Consider the following 20,728-nt stretch of genomic DNA (forward strand, 5'->3'; position numbering starts at 1 on the left):
CATAGGGGAAGCTAGTCACAGAAGGCATCCTTCTGGAACCCCCCTGCTACCAAAACCTGCCCATGAAAACTCAAGAGAGTGAGAGAAGGGGTGACCATATCACTCTCTGCACCTGAAAGGAAATTGTAGCAAGCTGGGGGTTGATCTCTTCTCCCAGAAAACTAGCAAAATGCCAAGAGGAAATTCAAGCCTTAAGTTGTGCTGAGAAGGTTTTCGTTGGATGTCAGGAACAATTTTTCACTGAAGGGGTGGTCAGGCATTTGAACAGGCTACCCATGAGGTAGCAGAGTCAACATCCTCAAAATGCTCAAGAAAAGACTGAATGTGGTGCTAAGTGCCTGGTCTAGTTGTCAAAGGGGTCTTTAATCAAAGATTGGACTCTGTGATCTCAGAGGCCTTTTCCAAACTAAAGATTCTGTGATTCCAAACCAAAGATTTAAACTAGTGTTTTAAGGTGTCCATTAAATTTCACAGCAGGAAGTAGGGACTGGATTGAATTTTCTCTTGCTTTCCCTGTCACAGCTTCCTGAGAGCATGCTAGACTGAAATTCCCAGAAGCTGCAAGTATAATTGAGATCTCTGGAAAGGCACAAGTTTTCTTGATTTCTGATCTCAACTGTTTGAGATTTGGCACCTTCAGGAGTCACAGCTGGTGACAAGTGCCAGGAGAAAGATCTGAAGGGGTTGGGACAGGATTTCCCTTCTTTTCTCACTTCCCTTCTGTGACTGTTCCAGGTCAGCTGCAGGATCATCCCACCCCTTGGACTGCAGGGATGGAGCAGAAGAGATGGCTCCTGTTGGCTCTGGCACTTCTTCTGGCTATCCCTTTCTCAGGTAATGCTTCCATGAGCTGTTCTGTTCCTTTCATTCTGTTCCTTCCTGGGGGATTCCAGCCTGCAGATGATCAGAAATTGTGGAGCTGAGGGTTATGGTCTCCTGAGCAGCCCTGATTCGAACAAGAGCCAGAGCTGTCCTGCCCCTCTGGTCCTGGGGAATCCAGCCGTTTGAAGTCAGATGTTCTCTCCCCTGGCAAAGCCAGGGAAGATCTAAGCCAAGACAACTGTGCCCTGTCCAGCTCTGCCCCAGTGCCAGGAGCATTTCCCTGTCTGCATTGGTAGTTGGCATTGTCACAGCCACCTTGCTGCTGGTGACAAAGGGCTGCAAAAGGGCAAGGCCAGCTGGGGAGGTGCATGAAATGGCTCTGGATATGCTATTATGCATTTATTTTTTTCCTTTTCCCCAAAATAATCCCATCCTGTATAACTTTTATCATCCTGTTTTCTCCCTCTAATCTATTACTTTCAGTTGTTCCCCACTGTGACTCCTACCCCTGTTTCCTTCACACCAGTACATTTTCTGATGGATTTCAGCCAGATGCTCACTCACAGACAATTTTGAGCTCACGTCTCCTGAAAATGTAGTTGGAATAGGATACAATGTAGTTGGTCAGGATACAATCATTCCTTGCACCATCTCTTCCACAAAGCCACTGGACAATCCTGAAGTGCAGTGGAGAAAAATCACAGATGGGCACAGAGAGGACATCTACACATGTAGGCAGTTTAGGGGTGAACAGATGCAGAAATACCATGGATGGATATCAGTGCCAAGAGATGGATTTGACACTGGGAATGTGCCCCTGACACTGAAGAACGTCCAGCCAGCACTGTGATATCCAGGGATCAGATTGTTGATATGGCCGCCAAGCTCAGCATTGCAGGTTGGAGACTTTCTGGGCTGGGTAGGGAAGGGGGAAAACTCTTACAGAAGGAAAAGAGCTCTCCAAAATATCACTGTCCCCCAGCTGATGCCCCCTCATATGACCCAATACATCACCTCCCCACTCCCAGCATAGGCCACCTGTCAAGATGTTCTGCAACTTCCATGCCTAGCCTGAGCCCTGTTCTGACCCACATGGGGCTGGAAAATTGCAATAATCCCTGCTGGGAGGTGTGAGGCTACCTGACAGACATCCAAGTGCTCAGCATCCCTGGCTGTGGGACTGATGGGAATGAGGCCCTCTGTCTTCTGACTTCTCAGCTGGGGTAAGGGCTAAGGAGATGTTCTGTGCTGCCAGTTCCCCCCAGCTGGACAGTCAGCACCATTTGTGTGCAGGTATTGATAATGTCAGATGGAGCTGGTGAACCTTGATTCACTGATGAAAAAGAGCATAGAATGATGGAATCAGGGGATCTTAGAATCATGCAAAAGCATGAGTTGGAAGGGACCTTAAAGAATTTCTCATTTGAACTTCCCAGCCATGGGCAGGAGCAAATGCTGTCCAACCTGGCCTTGAATACTTCCAGGGATGGGACATCCACAGCTGCTCTGGGCAAGCTGTGCCAGTGCCTCACTCTTAGTCAAGAATTTCTTCCTAAGATCAAATCTAAATCCCCTCATCCAAAGGGGATTAGAGATGCTTTTGGGAAAGGAGAGAGAAAAAGCTTCAAGGCAGCGCCCATTTCCTACTATTACACAGGACAAATTCCTATGAAATCCAGCTTTGACCAGGAGTGTGACTCTGAATTGTGTGTGGTGCATCCCACCTCATCACACTGGTGAAGCTTTGGCACAGTTCCTGTCAGTGACCATCTGTGCCCACCTGTAGTTCTGGCATGGAATGGGGAGGTGCCTGGGCTCTACTGTGCTGTGTCCTGCTTTACCAATCCTCAAAATTGGATGGGGATCCTACAGAGTCATTCCAAAAGAAGAATACAAAGCACACACCTTCTCCCTTCCTGCTCCATGAAATAATGGGGAGCTGAGAAGCAAATCCATCCCACACCATAGCTCTCTCTAAGCCAAAGGAAATTTGGCATTTATGGCAGATGAAGTGCGGGATGACAGAAAGACCAATGTAAAGGTTTTGTGAAAGACTGACAAACTGGCCGGAAACTCTGGGTTAAGAAAGAGCTGTGAATCAAAGGAAGAGCTGCTTTCAAGGAAATAAACTTCTCCCACTAACAAACTCCCTTGTCTTTAAGGTACCGGTGTAGTGTTCATTGAAATTCAGGGCCCCCAAGGGCGAGGGCTAGAACTTGGCTGCAGATCACACAGATGGTTTCCAGAACCTGTTGTCCAGTGGGTTACTGAGGATGGGCAGGGGCTCTCTGCAGACACTGAAAGTAACCAGGACAGAGAGAAGTTCTTCAGTGTGTGTAGCTGAGTCACAGTTACAGGAGAGTAAGTGGGAAAAGTCACCTGTCAAATCTTGAGCCCACTGGTGCAGATGGAGAAGAAAAATACTGTGCGCATCTCAGGTGAGTTCTGTTGTCCCCAGAAGTCTTTGCTGGAGGCTCACTGTTTTAGGAGCCCTGTGAGGCCCATTCCAGTGCTAGGGAAGGCAACAGCTATTCAGTTCAGCCAGACCCATCCCAGAGCACCACGGGGCACTGCAGGCAGGACAGGTTGCAGTGTGAGATGAGCAGGATCCCTCTTGCCCCTAGGGATGTGCACATCCCGAGGGAAGGCAGGCTCTGACCACCTGTGTAGGATTGTGACTATTTCTCCATTTATCTCCACAAAATCTCTTGGGGTGGGTTTTTTTCCCCAAAGGAATTTTGGAATTTTTTTTTCCCCAAAGGTTCTGTTTTTCCAGGTGCATCTCAGTGGGTTCCTGCCTCCTGGATACAGCTCCCTTTATTCCTTCTCACACTGGCTGCTGGTGCTGTTCTAGTATTTCAAGGTAAGGCCTCTTGGTTCACAGGACCTCATGTTCTTAGATGTGAGGCTGCAGGATGTAATTTCTCAGCCTCTTGTAAGACTACTCTCTGACAAATAGGATGAAATACCATGTAGGGTCTACTTCTGGCTCACAGATGCATTAGCTTCCACTCAGCTCAAATTCTGAGTTCTCCTGCAGGTAGAATTTTGCCATCTGTCATCCAGAGGCAGAAAAAAGATGCCTCTGCATTCATGAGAGCTTGGGTGGACCATGGCATCTACAGCCAAGAGAAAGAAGGACGATGGGATTGAGGTACTTTTTCTGGGGTGAATTAGAATGGTCCCTTCCTCTGCCTCCATTGGTCTCATTCTTCCCAATGCTTCCAGTGGAGCTCATTCATCAGATCTGGACCTATTTTCCTAGAAGTGTCAGTGGTGCCTCCCACCTTGGCAAGGGCCTGTCCAGAGATCTCTGCCTCTGCAGCCATGGCTGGGGACAAGTCTCATTTCCCTAGTCCAGTGGCAGGTGTTCCAGCTCTGTGGTGTCTGAGGGCACAGCTATGCTCAGTCCTTTCTGGGGGGCTTTTGTGGCCTTGGTTTTCCTTCCTGGGTGGGAGCTGGAGCAGGGCCCTGCCAAGCCTTGGGAACCTGTGGCAGTGTGTCATGGCCAAGGGCCCACACCAGTGCCTCATTGCTCATGGCAAGGCAGGCAGGACAGACCGCTCCCCAAAAGCTGTACTGACTTCACACCAGTTGCCTCTCTCAAGCTCTGTGCCTTCAGCCTCATCTCCATTTCTGTCTGTATTGTGGTTTAGGAATGGAACTCCCCAATTCACTGCTCCCACTTAGACTCCCTAATGACACACCATACTTTCAGTCCCCTATTCCTTCTCTCTTCCTGCTGCTACAGGATGGAGTTGAGAACGAAAGATGAAGATCATGGTTTTAGACAAGAATAATTTACTGGAATCAGCAATGAGATAAGAAAAAAAACAATAACAAGAACAATATTAATAATGGAAGTGTAAAAAAAGAGAGAGTCATTCATATGCAAAATCCACGTCAAGGACGCCATGACAATAAACAAGTACAGGATGACTTCCCTCCCTGCCCTTTCTTTTTGACCAGAAGGAATCCCTTTTCCCCAGAAGAGACAGTGTCCCTTTCCACTTCCCCCCAACCCCATGCCAATGATGTGAGTTTGTAACAAATCACATTAGGGTCCTGGTCATGCCCCTTTCCCAGCCACTGCAAAAATTAACCCTGTCCTGGCCTGAACCAGGACATTTTCCACCACTTAATCTATACCATCTACTCATTCAAACATCCTACACCCTCCAACATATATACATAAACATTCACATATATATGTGAAGTATGTTTGTATACATAAGTATACAAACATAGGTATCATCTCCATAGTCAACAGCCATCCCACCAAGATGTCTGCTGAGTTCATTTTATCGATGACTGTGGGTTCTTTCTGTCCTAGATGTCTTCCAGAGCAGGAGGGTTGGTGTCTTGTCAGTTGTTTTGCTGCATCAGTACCAGCCACCTGGTGTATCTAGAATGGTTCCATATTCATTGCCTATGGTAGTTATGACAAACAATGGAAGCAGAGAGGGCTCTAGGCAGACTTTAGAGACCCTTTGTTACACCCTGAATACTTAAATCCAGGGGTTAAACTCAAAGTTCCTTGATTGTAGCTAGCACAATGGAGAAATAAATCCCCACCAGATATTCTCAAGAGCTGAAAATCACACAAAAGTTTACTGCAAAAATATAGAAGATTAAGCAAGCTTTGGCAAAAGGATTAAATACAACATGAAATTCAACATGAAACCACTTATAGTGACATTACTTAGCATTAGTTTGATAGCAGCTTCATTAACTTAGCCCATTTACTTAGCCCACTGAACGTAGAAATGTTTAAATCCTTAAGATGTGAAGTTACCCACAAAGTTCCATGAAAAGAGAATTAGGAGAAGACAGAGAGAAAGACAGAAAAGATATACAAAAACCACAGGCATAGCTACCAACTCCTAGGGTTATGACATTGGTAAGACCAGAACCCCAAAAAAGCCAGCAAGGCCAGACAGTTTGGTACTGGATGGTCATCCCTTTTAATCCCTTGGCACTTTGTGGGCCCACCTCCTAGATGGGATTTCTGGAACTTCAGCCAATCAGAGGCTGAGCAGGAAATTCCCCCTGCTGTTTGATTGATTGATTGACAGCTCAGTCAATCTGAGGGGTCTGGGGGCAGGGCGCTGTCTTACCTGAAAGAAAGGCCTGACCTGCCTCCAAATACACACACACACACACACACACACACACACACACACACACACACACATACACACACACACACGTGCACGCGTGCGGGCGTGCGCATGCACCCGCACATGGACACACACATGGATGCATACATGGACGCACACATGGGCACACACAAGGACACACACATACACATACACAGAGACACACACAGACAGATACACAAACACAGACAGACACATACAGGGACAGAGACGCACACAGACACAGAAATGCAGAGACACAGACAGATACAAACTTAGACACACACAAACAGATACAAACAGACACACGCACAGAAAGACACACACAAACAGATACAGACAGACACAAAGATACACAGACACATGCACACAGACACATACAGACAGAGACAGAGAGATTCACACATGGACACAGAGACACACACACACAGACACACAGACATATGCACAGATACATACACAGACACACACATGGACACAGAGACAACCAGAAACACAAACACAGACACCGGCACATAGACACACAGAGACACAGACACACACAGACATGAACAGGCACAGACAGACACACACAGGGACACAGACACACAGACAGACACAGAGACGGCACAGACGCACAGACAGAGACACACAGACACAGACACACAGGCATGCACACACAGAGACAGACACAGAGACGCAAAGACACACATACACATACACACATACAGACACACAGAAAAGAATTGGCTTGAGACACTAAACTTACCCAGTCTCTGACATCTTTCCAGTAGCTAAAGGTAGCTTACAAGAAGGCTGGAGAGGGACTTCTTACAAGGGCACAGATTACTAGGACAAGGTGGAATTGATTTTAAGCTGTAGGAGGGTAGATTTAAATCAGATAATAGGAAGAAAATCTTCCCTGTGAGGGAGATGAGGCCCTGGCACAGATTGCTGTAGGAGCTATGGATATCTCATCCCTGGAAGGGTTCAAGGCTGGGTTGGATAAGGCTTGGAGCAATGTGGTCTAGTGGAAGGCTGGAAAGAGATGATGGTGGATTGGAAAGAGAGGTCTATAAGGTGTCTTAAAACCCAAACCATTGTTTGATGAGTTGACTCTGCAATTCTGCATTTCTATGAGACTCATTCTCTTGTTAGACTATCAACAGATGACCAAGGGGAGGTTCTATGTGACACAAAGAGAAGCCTTTCCATCGGCCTTCTCTGAAGGATCAGTGCCAGGACATACCCACAATCCTTGGAAAAAAACCTGTGCCAAGCAAGAAGAAGATGCATGAGGGTCTAGTGCAGTGCAATCAAACATCCCGCCCCTCTGGAAATTCCCATTTACACTGTCCTCCAACAAGTCCTTTGTTATATTTCCCATCCCCATGCAGATGCTCAGGACTCCAGGTTCCCAGGTGCAGAGCTGCCCCAAAAACGGGCTTTTCCCAGCACTGACCAGGACAGCCTGGACTCTTCTGGATCCCATCCTCCCTGGGATCTAAGGCTATCTTTTCTCCCATTCCCATTCTTTCCAGCTGGGATGCTGGCAGAGGAATGTTCTTTGCTCACTTGGCAAGCAGCATAGCCTGGGCTCTCCCCTGTGGCCAGACCATTGGGGAGTGAGAAGGCAATGGGGTCCCTTTCAATATTCCTCACCAGCAGCACAGGAGCTTCAAGCTCATGTTTAGAAGGGCTCACAGTGGTGCTGAGACTCCTTTCAACAGGTAAAAACTGTAGTGGAAAAAAGTTTCCATGTCACAAGACTGCAGGTCCAGAAGAGAGGCCAAGGCTCCTTCCCAGAGCAAATTCTTGGTGGAAGATGATCTGAAAGCCAAGGAAGAGATCAGTAAGAGTGCCTACAGGTCCATCAGAATGTGAAGTCCCCATCTTTGTTTTTCAGGGCTGAGTTATTTTCCAAGGCCTCTGAATTAGAAAGGATTGTCTGAGGAAAGAAAAGTCTGGAGAGTATAAATTAGAAATAGGCAGGACATGAGGAAACTTGAATGAATTGAATTTCTTGTGCCCTTCCCACATAAAGAAAGAAAAAGGAAAAAAAAAAAACTAGATAAGCAAGGCCATTCCCCATCAGGCCTTTATCTTTTTGGAAGCAAACACTGCTCCACAATCAAACTGACTTGTGAGTTAGTCCTTGGAGTGTGTGCCTTGTGCAGAATTTCCTTGGGAGCAGCTCTTATGTTCCATGCCAGTGGAACACCTTTGATTGCTGATATGGCAACTGGAGGTCATCAAGGTCCCTTTTCTCTCCCCTGTCCTTGAAGGTGGTGAAAGAACAGCGTCTTCTTGGTCTTTTCTAGCAGCAAAGGCCTATGTCACTAGAGGAACAAGTCCTCGCCTCAGGGGAGGAAAAATCATTACCTCTGTGACACCAGTCTTTTTTCACAGGAAGGAGAGTGGACTCCCTGGAAACTGTTTGGCTGAAGAACCACCAGCACCTCTACCAAAAAATTCAGACTCTGCAGGAAGCTTTCCAGAATGAGCAGAAGTCCACTCGGTGTGATATTCAGCTCCTCAAAACAGACCTGGTGAATGAATTAGGTGAGCAGGGCCATTCCCCAGCAGGCTGCCTTTTCCCTGGAGGCAAAAGCTGCTCTACAGGCAAACTGTCCTGGGTGATTGCCCACCACAGCTTCTCAAAGCAGATGGAGAAGTACAATCCTTATGTGGGGAATAACTTTTTTGATCAAGAATACTCAAAGGGAAAACCTGAAGAGACTCTCTGGCATTGAATTTAAATCAGGACACTGCTCTCTCCCTCAAGAAGGTAATGAGAGTGTCCCAATGACACTGTTCTTTTTCTTTATAGGATTGACAGTAGAGGCAAATACTACAAACCCTTTGGAATCCATGTGGAAGAAGGACCTCCATGAAGTGTCCCAACAAGTTCAAACTCTGCAGAAAGCTTTTCAAAACACCCAGCTGTACACACAGCGAGACCTTCAGATGATGAGAACAGACCTGAAGGATGAACTAGGTAAGCAGGGCCATTCCCCAGCAGGACTTCCTCTCCCTGAAGGTCAATCTGACTCTACAGGTAAACTGACCTGTGAGTTAATCATTTGCCTTTTGTCAGAGTGGGCAGAACTTCCTTGGGAACAGCTCTTATATCCCAGTCATCTGGAACACCTTTGATGCTGAGGTGGCAACTGGAGATGGTCAAGGTCTCTCTTCTCTCACTGGTTGTAGAAGGGAGTGAAAGAACATCACCTTGTTCCTTTTTAAGAGGAAAGTTTTGTGTCATTAGTGGGAAAAGACCTCACCTCAAGGGAGAAAAATCATTGTCCCAGTGACACCAGTCTTTTTTCACAGGAAGGACAGTGGAGGCAAATGTCACAGGGAATATAGCACTCATGTGGCAGAAGGACCTCCTGCATCTCTCCCAACAAATTCAAACTCTGAAGCAAACTTTCCAGAACATGAAGGTTGCTATACAGCGTGACCTTCAAATGATCAGAGTAGACCTGGAGAACAAACTAGGTGAGCAGAAACATTTCCACAACAGGCCTTCATACCTCTGAAGGCAAAGGCTGCCCTACAAGCAAACTGTCCTGGAACTTGTCCACCACATCTCCTCAAGGGGGATGGGGAAAGACAGCCCTTACACAGGAAACAGTTTTTGTGCTCTGTGACACCACACAGTCTTCATAACAAAGAATATTATCTCCCAAGAGTACTCTCTGGAGAGATAGAGTGGGATCATTCCTACCCTCCATCCTTCCCAGGAGGCCTTGGTCAAGCCATTAGGAAGACCCACAGAGAGTGGGAGAAGCCTAAGAGAGCCCTAAGAGATGCTTTGACAGGGATTTCATATGACCAGCTGTAATGACAAGCTTTTGGACATTGTCATTACAGATCAATGGTCTCTCCCTCAAGAAAACCATGAACCATGAAACCTTTGTCCTAATGAAAATGTTCTTTCTTCTCAGAAGGGACAGTGCAGGCAAAAACAAGAACCTTAGAATCCAGGCTGGAGAAAGACCACCATGAAGCCTCCCAACAAATTCAAACTCTGCAGGAAAATTTCCAGAACAGATATGAGACCACACAGCGTGACCTTCAGATGATCAGAACAGACTTGGAGCATGACCTAGGTAAAGTAGGCCATTTCCCAGCAGGCTTTCATCTCTCTGAAGAACAAAGACTGTTCTACAGGCAAACAGTCCTGTGAACTCATTCTCCACAGCTCCTCAAAGTGGTTGAAGAAGGAGAGTCCTTACATGGCAAACCAGTTTTCTGCTCCGTGACACTGAAACACCTCCAAGTCGAAGAGCCCATGACTAGCCCCACGCCATGCTCACCTGCTTGGCTAGGGGGCATCTCCATGGCCAGTGCATGAGGTGGGGGCAGGGGAGGGCACTGGCAGCACCCAGAACTCTCTGCCAAATGTCCAGGGACCTTGCCCTGGGCAGGCACAGGGTCCATATCCAATCTCGGGGACCACTGACCCAGGCTGAGGTACAGTGAGCATTCCTGGGACCACAATGGTGTCTGAGGGACAGGTAGCGGATGTCCCACCACATCTTCCTCATGAAAAAAGAGTGTTGTTTCCCAGGGCCCACACATGTTGTCTGGAGAGATGGATTGGGGTCAGTGCTGCCTTCAGTCCTGCCCAGCAGGCCTTGGTCAAGCCTTTAGGGAGGACCACAGGGAATGGGAGAGTCCTAAGGAAAGATGCTCTGGGGCAGGAAGTTTAGATCAGAGCTTTCAGGCATTGTGATTACAGGTTGCCGGTCTCCCCCTCAAGACAGCAATGAGACTGTTCCAGTGAGATGGTTCTTTCTTCACAGGAAGGACAGTGGAAGCAAACACAAGGGCTATGGAATCCATGTGGACGAAGGACCTTCTGCAGCTCTCCCAGCAAATGCAAACTCTACAGGAAGCATTCCGGAACATGGAGGGGTCCACACAGTGTGACCTGCAGATGATAAGAGCAGACATGAAGAATGAACTAGGTAAGCTAGGGCATTCCCCAGCAGGCCTTCATCTCTCAAAAGGCAAAAGCTGCTTTATAGGCAAACTTTCCTGAGAGGATATCCTCTGACAGCTCCTAAAATGGGATGGGGAAGGACAGCCCTTACATGCGTAATAGACTTGTCATCCATGCCACTGGAACACTTCCATGCTAAAGTGTTCTCTGCAGGGGCTCAAGGTCCCTCTTCTCTCCCTTGCTTCAAAGAGAGTTTGAACTCTGAGTCCTCTCACTGCCTGATAGTCGATAAGGTTACCCCTTGAAACCTTGTCCCTGTCTCTGTTGCTTTCCCCACTGCCCTTCTGCTACGGCCCCACTCCTGATGTCACGCAGGGTGAAGCCAGGCTGTGCACACCCTGCGTGTCCATGCCCATGATGAGCCCCACGCCATGCTCACCTGCTTGGCTAGGGGGCATCTCCATGGCCAGTGCATGAGGTGGGGGCAGGGGAGGGCACTGGCAGCACCCAGAACTCTCTGCCAAATGTCCAGGGACCTTGCCCTGGGCAGGCACAGGGTCCATATCCAATCTCGGGGACCACTGACCCAGGCTGAGGTACAGTGAGCATTCCTGGGACCACAATGGTGTCTGAGGGACAGGTAGCGGATGTCCCACCACATCTTCCTCATGAAAAAAGAGTGTTGTTTCCCAGGGCCCACACATGTTGTCTGGAGAGATGGATTGGGGTCAGTGCTGCCTTCAGTCCTGCCCAGCAGGCCTTGGTCAAGCCTTTAGGGAGGACCACAGGGAATGGGAGAGTCCTAAGGAAAGATGCTCTGGGGCAGGAAGTTTAGATCAGAGCTTTCAGGCATTGTGATTACAGGTTGCCGGTCTCCCCCTCAAGACAGCAATGAGACTGTTCCAGTGAGATGGTTCTTTCTTCACAGGAAGGACAGTGGAAGCAAACACAAGGGCTATGGAATCCATGTGGACGAAGGACCTTCTGCAGCTCTCCCAGCAAATGCAAACTCTACAGGAAGCATTCCAGAACATGGAGGGGTCCACACAGTGTGACCTGCAGATGATAAGAGCAGACATGAAGAATGAACTAGGTAAGCTAGGGCATTCCCCAGCAGGCCTTCATCTCTCAAAAGGCAAAAGCTGCTTTATAGGCAAACTTTCCTGAGAGGATATCCTCTGACAGCTCCTAAAATGGGATGGGGAAGGACAGCCCTTACATGCGTAATAGACTTGTCATCCATGCCACTGGAACACTTCCATGCTAAAGTGTTCTCTGCAGGGGCTCAAGGTCCCTCTTCTCTCCCTTGCTTCAAAGAGAGTTTGAACTCTGAGTCCTCTCACTGCCTGATAGTCGATAAGGTTACCCCTTGAAACCTTGTCCCTGTCTCTGTTGCTTTCCCCACTGCCCTTCTGCTACGGCCCCACTCCTGATGTCACGCAGGGTGAAGCCAGGCTGTGCACACCCTGCGTGTCCATGCCCATGATGAGCCCCACGCCATGCTCACCTGCTTGGCTAGGGGGCATCTCCATGGCCAGTGCATGAGGTGGGGGCAGGGGAGGGCACTGGCAGCACCCAGAACTCTCTGCCAAATGTCCAGGGACCTTGCCCTGGGCAGGCACAGGGTCCATATCCAATCTCGGGGACCACTGACCCAGGCTGAGGTACAGTGAGCATTCCTGGGACCACAATGGTGTCTGAGGGACAGGTAGCGGATGTCCCACCACATCTTCCTCATGAAAAAAGAGTGTTGTTTCCCAGGGCCCACACATGTTGTCTGGAGAGATGGATTGGGGTCAGTGCTGCCTTCAGTCCTGCCCAGCAGGCCTTGGTCAAGCCTTTAGGGAGGACCACAGGGAATGGGAGAGTCCTAAGGAAAGATGCTCTGGGGCAGGAAGTTTAGATCAGAGCTTTCAGGCATTGTGATTACAGGTTGCCGGTCTCCCCCTCAAGACAGCAATGAGACTGTTCCAGTGAGATGGTTCTTTCTTCACAGGAAGGACAGTGGAAGCAAACACAAGGGCTATGGAATCCATGTGGACGAAGGACCTTCTGCAGCTCTCCCAGCAAATGCAAACTCTACAGGAAGCATTCCGGAACATGGAGGGGTCCACACAGTGTGACCTGCAGATGATAAGAGCAGACATGAAGAATGAACTAGGTAAGCTAGGGCATTCCCCAGCAGGCCTTCATCTCTCAAAAGGCAAAAGCTGCTCTACAAATGTCCTGTGATCTAGTTATTTGCCTTCTCTGAGTGGGTGCATGGGGCAGAACTTCATTGTGAGCAGCTCTTTTGTCCCATCACAGTGGAACATCTTTGATGGTGAAATGGTGTTGGGAGTCAGTAAAGGTTTGTTTTCTCTCCATCACATTTGGAGGAAGTAAAAGCACAGCGTCTTTCTGGTCCTTTCTAAGAAAGGTCCGGTGTAATTTGTGGTACTGTACCTCATCTCAGGTGAGGCAAAACCACTCTTCCACTGACACAAGTCTTCTCTTACAGGAAGGAGAGTGAAGGAAAATACCTCAAGGGTCTTGGAATCCATGCAGCTGATGGACATCCAGCAGCTCTCCCAAGAAATCCAAACTCTGGAAAAAACTTTGCAGAGCACATTGCAGTCCACAAAATATGACTTAGGTGAGCAAGGCCTTTTCCAGCAGAACTTCATCTCTCTGAAGGCAAAAGCTGCTTTACAGGCAAATTGTCCTGTGAGCTTCTTGTACACAGCTTCTCAAAGTGGATGGAGAGGGACAGATTTTCTTGGCAAGTAGCTCTTGTGTCCCCACCTGCAAAGACACCTGAACACTGAAATGATGACAGCAGGTGGTCAAGGTTCCTCTTCATTACCTTGTCTTTGAAAGGAATGTGTAGTTTGGGCTCTCTATGACTCAATATGTGGTAAAGGAGCCCACCTCCATGCCTTTAGTATTGTCTTCTTGCTTTCTCCACTTCTCTTCCCCTTAAGAGAAACAAACATTGTTGTCTCCCACAGCTCATAACTGCTGTTTGGAGAGATGGAGGGGGCTGATCCCAACCCTCCATCCTGCCCATCATGCCTTTCTCAAGCCTTTGGGAATGCTCACAGGACCTGTGCACCTTCCCCAGCCCTCCAGCAGTCAATCCATCCGAACCAGTTCTAGTGAGCTGGGAGGGTCTTTGTTCTCCTTTTTCCAGAGCCCATGTGCCTCAGAACACTGGGAGCTGGAGACTTCAGAGAAGGAAGGACCACCAGGAGTGTGAGAGTCCCAGATGAAATGTAGGGGCTCAGGCCTTGGGCAAGCCCTGCTCCTCTTCCCCCTGGCCCAGCAGTGCTCAATCATTTTGACAGGGTCTCCAGGGTTAACTGGAAAGTCACCTTTGCTTCCTGGCAAGTCTTTGTCTGTGAAAGCCTTTACTTTAGGGTCTGGCCATTCCTCTGGCCTCTCTTTCCCATTTGAAAAGGAAAGAGAGGCTGAGCTCATCTCACGGCACATTTTAGTCCTCCTCGGTCCTCAGAGGAAGCGAGTTGGAGCCACATGCCCCATGTCTGGAAAACAAAATTATCACACACCCTGATGTACTGTTTTCTCTGGGATTCTTTGACAAAATGAGAGTAGAACTGGTTAAGAGAACAGTGTATGTGTGTGTGTGGTGGGGGAGTAGGAGAGCATGGGTGTGGCATCAGTGTCATGAAGGAGAGAGAGCTGGGTGTCATGTTAAGAGATATCCTCAATCCCATTCTGTTTGATTGTGTTGTCAGCGCCCCAGCAACACTAAGAGCCTTGTGTCTGACTGTGCTGTCAGTGTCAGAGTAGGGAAGCATGAGAGTGGCCTCATTGTCACCAAGGGGGAAGAGTTGGCCAATTTTGCTTCATTGCCACAGCAAGCCTTGACAAATCCACTGATTTCCTGCTTTTCTCCTTTCCCACAGATCTTCCAGTCCTACGGTCCTACAAAGGTAAGCATAAGTGAGATGAGGAAGTGAGTACTCAAGAACCTGAGTGCAGCTCTGGAAAACACACCCAACCCCCTCAGATAGCTGTTTGGTGAAGAACACACTCAGGGAAGGGTGGTTGGCTGACTTTTTGATGTTATGTGCTGCCCAAGGCCCTGCCTGTGTTCGTCAGGAGCCTTCTCAGGTCGGGGGAGCAGGCACAGCTGGCTTGCAGTGGCCACTGCAGCTCCAGCTCCCACTTCTGATTTGGCTCTTGGGCCTCTCAGGAAAAGTGTCTGAAGCTGATCTTGCTCCACAGCAGAAGCAGCTCCTTCTCCTTTCAATCAGAATTGAGCTAGAGGACCTCAGTTTGTGACACTGCACCTTGCTTGAATCCTACCAGGGTTCTTCCCATCCCCTGATGCATGTAGAAAGCTGAGGCAAGAAACATTCCCTTATCCTTGTGGCACTGCAGGGTACTCTTCCACTCTAATCCACGTGCAAGCAGTATCATACACTGGTGGTCTCCTGTTATTGAGAAAAAAAGTGCTTAAAACTTGAAAATCCCCTTCAGACTTTGGCAAGGAGTTAATCCAAACCTAATTACTGCTGGCAGCCAAACCTAATTCTATCTGCTGCCAACTCCTGGTCCTTTCCCTCAGGCCACCCCCTGCCAGCAATGCAGAGATGGAGGCAGAGAAGGTTGAGCAGCACAGCCTCCTCCTCGGAGCTGCCTGCTGTAGTCCCAGGAGCACTGGAGGAGTGCCTGGCATTTGGTATGTGCTGGCTGCCACTCTCTCTGGCAGAAAGGGACATGGCAGGAGTGGAGGGAGAAGCTTGAGGTGTCCTAAAACAAGAGGCTGCTGAGTGCACCTGAGCATAGAGGGGGGGAAGGATAATTGAGAGGGGGATGAAGGCAGAGAAGGGACAGGTTCAGAAAAGCAGAGCTTGTGTTTTCTGCTCCTAATGGCCTGACTTGACCATTGCAGGAGATGTCATCCTGGATGCTGACACAGCTCATCCGAGATTGGAAATCTCTGCAGATGGGAGGACAGTGAAAGATACTGGTGTCATCAGATTCTTGCTCAGAAATCAGAAGAGATTTGATTCCCATCTGTTTGTGTTGGCAAAGGAAGGATACACTTCCGGGAAACACTATTGGGAAGTAAATGTTGGGACAAGAAGAAACTGGGCCCTGGGTATTGCCTGTGAATCTGTGGCTCGCAAAGGGACTTTGACTCTGTGTCCTGAGAATGGCTTCTGGGTTATTGCATGCGTAGATGGGCAAGATTATTTGGCCTGCACGAATCCTTGGACCTCTCTGACTGTGACTGGCTATTTGTCAAAGATTGGGATCTTCTTGGACATCCCAGCCAAGAAGGTTTCTTTTTATGATGTCTTTAAGGCAGTACCTTTGTACACTTTGAGCATTGCTGATGGCAGCAGACAGGAAGGCAAATTCCTTCCCTTCTTCTCTACAGGCCTTGCTGCTGCTGAGCCTGACACTGAACCACTAGCAATACTGCAGTTTTCTGATGATGATGAGTAGTTTACTCTGCATTTCAAAGGTCAATACTGTGATTGAATCACATTGTAATCAGGCTGCTACTTTGTGTCTTCTGAACAAAAGTATTGAATGAGAGGACAAATCTGCCATAGCGGTCAGCTTTCTAAATTATGCATCAGAATGAAAAGTTTTTTGAGGGAAATATTATTTTGTCAAGGGAAATAAATTTTCTTTCATGATAGTATGAAAAAAGCACTTGTGCAATGTGAATTTTCCTGAAAAATTACTATCTTGGGATTTTTTTTTTGATCTCATAAAATTTTGGGGTTTTTTGTTGTTTTGTGTCAGTGACGCTCCCCCTCAATCCCCCAGACTTTGGGATCATCAGGATGAGTGAGAGCCAGACCAGGGTTTCCAGTGAGAGCTGGGGGCAGAGTGGGGGGCTGAGTGAGGGGCAGGCTTCTTGGCTGGCTGGGCAGCTGGTTTCTCTGACTATAGATACTGTTGTTCTGTGGGTTTGACCTGTTTCTTTTTGTTTCTTTTCCTTCCTCTGTTTTTTCTGGATCAATATTAGTGTATATCCTGGAAGTAGCCCTTAGGCATTCTGCAGAAACAGTTAGAGTCTCATGAGGTTCTTATTTCACCTCATAAAGTTTAGAACAAATTATTTACCTTGGCATTGCGTGTTTAAAGCCAAATAATATCCATTTTTGGTATTGTCCCAGGAAATCCTTCCCTTCCCTGATATTGGGGTCTCAAAGGGAGTCCAGGGAGGGAAAGTGCTCTTCAGCAGTTTCTGGTAGCCTGCCCTCTGTGTCTATAATGTTCGCCTCCTTCCTAGTAGTGTGTAGTACCGTCTCTTTTTCTGTAGAATCGACTAGATTATCTAGCAGAACCTGTATATCCAGTCAGTTTGGGTACTGAGAATGGTTTCAAATATTTTAGGTAGTCTCTCCAGATATTCTCTATAAAGAAGAGGTGAGGCATCTCACCCATGCCTCAAGATCAATTGGAAGAGAAAGGTACTTTTACCATTACCAGGCCATGAGGAACTTTCTGTTTACCCCAGGTTCACCCCCACACTGGCTGCTCCATTTGCAGTTTCAGACGGTTTTCCAAATTAAAGAATACATCCACATAAGGCAATACATTCCATTTCCCTCTCTCCTTCCCTAAACTAAGGTACCATTCTCTGGCCACTTAGTCTGGTAGTTAGCTGGTATACTGGCCACTACTGATGACAATATTGGATTAGTCTAGGTTTACTTGGTAGGTCTCCTCCAATCTGTTTCCAGTTTTTCAATATACATTTCAGTGGAGAATTGAAATCTCCCACTTTAGTTTTAGAAGAAACCAGCCCCATTTTCAATAATTACAAATATACAAGCTATTATCTCTGAAAATTATAATGGTATTTCCGGGTTTGTAACGGAAGGGAGAGTGGGGAAGAGAAGGGAAGACTGCTACACTGGCAATCACTAAAACTGACACAAGAGGGTGCATCAAGTCCACAAATGCGATCTCAGCCACGGACACAAAACTAGAGCAACTTCAAAACCCCAGCAAACACTCAATCACGCTACAACACCGTCTCAGCAAATGAATTTTTATATCACCAGCATCCGCATGTTGATATGCTGGAAAACTCAAATCAACACAACACTCTCACACGAACACACTCTCAGAGTTCAAGAAGAATGCAAAGAATGCAAAGAAATTAACCAAACTGCACCACAAAAGTGGCTCCAGATGTGGCCAGGGCTGGGTTTCAATTGTAAATTGAGACTGGTTCTTTTTGCTTTCTTCATTCCTCCACCCAAGTCAAAATGGTGGTAGCCTGTGCAACGAGACAGTGGAACAATGATTTTACTTTAAACTACGAGTTTAGCTTGATACAATGATTCCTGATATCTCCTGGGGACAACCTCTAATACCTTCTAGGGGAGTTGAAACCCTAATATTTCTTGAGGACTTGAACTCCGGAGAGGGGAAACTCTGACCCCCTGAGGTCGGCAACTCAACTCTCCCCACGATAAGCTTAGCCAGGCACTCAAACCCCCCTAACCAGTAACTCTGTCTGGGGATCTTCTGGCTGGCTCTCCAAAATATTGGAATAAGACTCCTTAACAGTAATTTTGTTTAAAGAGGGCATAATTTATTCAGTCCTGAGGTTGCATGAAGGATACCTCTAACCATTCATGCACAGACTATTTTACAAGTGAGTGCACATTACAATTTACCCATTACCATAAAACCCACCCAAGTTCCCAGATTCAATCTTTGTTTTGTCTATTACTACATTCTTGAGCCAGATGTCTTCTTATCTTCCAACTGTCCTCGCTGGGAAAGCAATTTTGCATGCCTAGTTTCTCAGGTTCACAGGCACAGTAAAAATGAAATTAACCCTTTTGGTATCATACAGGATGACAGTCTCTCTCCGGCTTCTTTCCCTGTATACTTCCATTCCTGTAGAACCACCCTGATAATGGACCTCTGTGTGTTGGACATGGTGGCTGTCACCTTGACATGGCCAACACTCACCTGGATGGGCTCCTGGCAGGTGTCCAGGGTGACATGGGGGCACTCAGTTGTCAGCAGGGTAGTCCCCCTCTGGGACATATGGGTGAAGGTGTCCTCCAACCTGCCCAGGTGAGCTTTGAGCAGGATCAGCTCCAGGCCCAGCTCCATGGGAAACAGGTTGTAGTCCAGGGGGGTTGAAGAAGAAGGCCATGGTGAAGGTCATGGCCTCATAGACCAGGACTCTCACAGAGCCACAAAACTGGGGCCTGGAGAACTGGCAGGCGCCAGAGGAGGCAGGGGCATGGGAGGGCTGGGGGGGCTGTGGCCGCTGTAAAAGTAGGTCCTGGGGAGGAGAAATGGAGGGGTGGGATCCGGGGAGGATGGTGAGACTGCTGGGAGATTGTGGTGGAACAAGTGGTAGGTGGTGGACTAGTAGGAGACAGTCTCCCCAACACTGGGAGGTGCTGGAACCAATGGGAGATAATGGTGGGACTACTGGGAGATGGTGGGAGCATTGGGAGACCAGCAGGAGATGGACCAAACCCTGGGAGATGTTGCCACTGTGGAATGGTGACCCCATCCAAACCTTCTCTCCTGCACCCCCAGGGGTCCTCTCTGCCTTCCCCTCACCTGGAGGTCTCCAAGGTGACATTCTGGGTGGTGTTAGATAGCTGGATCTCCACAGTCTGCTCCAAGAATTCCCACATCCTGACATAGGATTCTCTGCTCCACAGGGTCAGAATCTACTCCAATCTGTGGTTTCCTCAGAAAAACCTCAGAGTTTCCTTATCCCTCTCTACAACTCCCTGAAAGGTAGTTGAAGTCAGATGGGGGTTGGTCTCTTCTCCCAGGCAACCATTGACACAACAAGAAGACACAGTCCTAAGCTGCGCTAGGGGAAGTTTAGGTTAAATGTCAGGAAAAAATTAATCACTGAAAGAGTGATTGGGTGCTGGAATCATTTGCCCAGGGAGGTTGTGGAATCACCATCCCTAGACATGTTTAAAAAACGACTGGACATGGCACTGTCAGTTATTGTTCTCTGTCAATGACGTGAATTCCAGTGATCTGAGGGTTAAGTCTGATAATTAGAGTCTGTGATGTACACAAGAGTAGAAAGATCACCCAGCAACTGGCAAAAAGAAGAAACTAGAAGAAACCGTCTAAAAGAACTTTCATCTACAATGACTTCTGCAGGCTGCAACACTCAAATGAAAATTTGAAAAAAATGTTCAGTAGCATGCATCCAGCATTGGACCTATTGCTAAAACAATTTATTAATGCTATATTGCTTCTCTGAACTTGGGATGTGGTAGTAAGCAAGTGTCTCATTACAATTCACACAGAGCTGTGCAGTGTGTTCCATACTCTCTTCCCTCTATCCAGAAAGAAGCTGAATGATACCTCTGGAACTTGCACTGAAAATTAGCCATAGTAACTCAATGATTTGTTTGAACATATCCTCCAGCAAATAGATCCTCCATCAAATCATGGCTTTACCTCAAAGCAATTAAACCAGTAGAACAAGACTTCACTTGAATACGTTTACTGCTCTAATCCGGCATTTGCCATATGCTGATTTCCCCAAGAGGGAGGAAGCCTGAGTACCATGCAAGATTTTTCAAATAGAATAATAAATGAGTGGGTGTTTGAGCTCTGAAAGGATGTGAAGCCCTGAAGCTGGTGTAGTTGATTTGGTATTTTACTTGCATAGAGTAACCCCAACATTTTCCAGCATGTTTTCAGCTCAGAAACCTGTGTGTGCTTATGCAAAACATTGCCAAGAACAAATGAAAGTGAAGCACATATGACAAATTAATGAACAAGTGAGGCCTCTGCTATCCCACTTTCCCAGCTGTAGATGGTTTTACTAACTTTTAAGAACACTAATTAACGTGTT

The 20,728-nt window shown here is 47.6% G+C and overlaps 1 pseudogene; it reads left to right on the forward strand.

Moving 5' to 3' along the window:
- The first annotated feature begins 773 nt into the window (after positions 1-773).
- LOC139601924 (E3 ubiquitin-protein ligase TRIM58-like) lies at positions 774-16,350 on the forward strand (annotated as a pseudogene).
- The last annotated feature ends 4,378 nt before the right edge of the window (positions 16,351-20,728 follow it).

Source organism: Agelaius tricolor, unplaced genomic scaffold (genome assembly GCF_023055355.1).
Source record: "Agelaius tricolor isolate 1412-34295 unplaced genomic scaffold, bAgeTri1.0.p SCAF_32, whole genome shotgun sequence".
Lineage (NCBI taxonomy): Eukaryota > Metazoa > Chordata > Aves > Passeriformes > Icteridae > Agelaius > Agelaius tricolor.